Here is a 1,025-nt window from a genome sequence, read left to right on the forward strand (position 1 = left end):
GGGTGTCACAGGACATAGGTCATGTGCTCAGGTCCCCAGTGGACTCACCTACCATGGGGCCCGAACTCTCAGGCTCAGGAACTCTGACACCTACCTGGAATGATTTAGCAGTGATTGTGCTGACTCGCTGCCTTGGATTGGGCATGAGGTCACTTTTGAGGACCCCACTGATGGCACAGAGGGGGTGTCAGGCTGAGTGAAGCTACTCGGTTGCTGCTCTGAGGGGACTGGTGGAAGCTCAGCTCCTCCTGGGGTCCACTGGGTCTCACTGATAGCAGGGAAGGGAGGAGACACCTTCAGTGTCCAAGACCTCTTGTCATCCCCCTCTTCAGTACCTTCAATGCCAAGTTAGGAGGGCTAAGGCTGAGGTCATCACTGGACCCACAGTTTCCATGGGGTTCCTGGAGTCCAGACTAGCTCTGCCTGCAGCACCTCTTTCACTTTCATTGCTAAGGATAGGGGTGAAGTTCAGCTCCCCCTGGGCCCTGCCACCATCAGGTAGGGGCACTGGGTGCTAAAAAGCCCCAAGTGGCCCTGCCCTTCTCAGCCCCGGGAGACACTGTGGGGTGGAGGCTCAGCTTGTAGCTGGATTCACTGACATGCCCCTGTGGGAAATGGGGGCTCTGCCTGCTTCTGCTGAGAGGGGGAGGACAGGCCCTGCTCAGCAAGGGGGTCCCTGAAGGGGGCTGAGCTTGGGAGTCTGCAAATCTTCCCATGGAGGAAGGGGCGGCATTATCAGAACATTTTCTTTTGTTAGGGCACTTAATTTTCAGGTTCTTTGGACATGGAATCAGGATCTTCTTGAAACACTTGGCGATTCTGGAATGAAACCCTCTGCAGGACTCTGTTCTGTATGCACAGGGAGGTGACAGGAAAGAAAGAGACTTGAAGACCTCACTGGCGTGCAGTTTCGCCCACTCGGTGTGGAGAAAGTCTGCCTTCTTCTTTTCACTTTCTGAGGTCCTCATATGTATTAGGCACTGGGAGAAGTGACCCTGCGCTAGACGTGGTCCCAGGCCATGCAG

At 55.2% G+C, this 1,025-nt stretch overlaps 1 gene segment (V, D, J or C); it reads right to left on the minus strand.

The window, feature by feature from the left end:
• The window catches only part of LOC106735640 (immunoglobulin lambda variable 5-37-like), a 23,953-nt gene that overhangs the window by 22,497 nt on the left and 431 nt on the right, over window positions 1-1,025 (minus strand).

Source organism: Tupaia chinensis, unplaced genomic scaffold (assembly GCF_000334495.1).
Source record: "Tupaia chinensis unplaced genomic scaffold, TupChi_1.0 Scaffold000467_1, whole genome shotgun sequence".
NCBI classification, from domain to species: domain Eukaryota; kingdom Metazoa; phylum Chordata; class Mammalia; order Scandentia; family Tupaiidae; genus Tupaia; species Tupaia belangeri.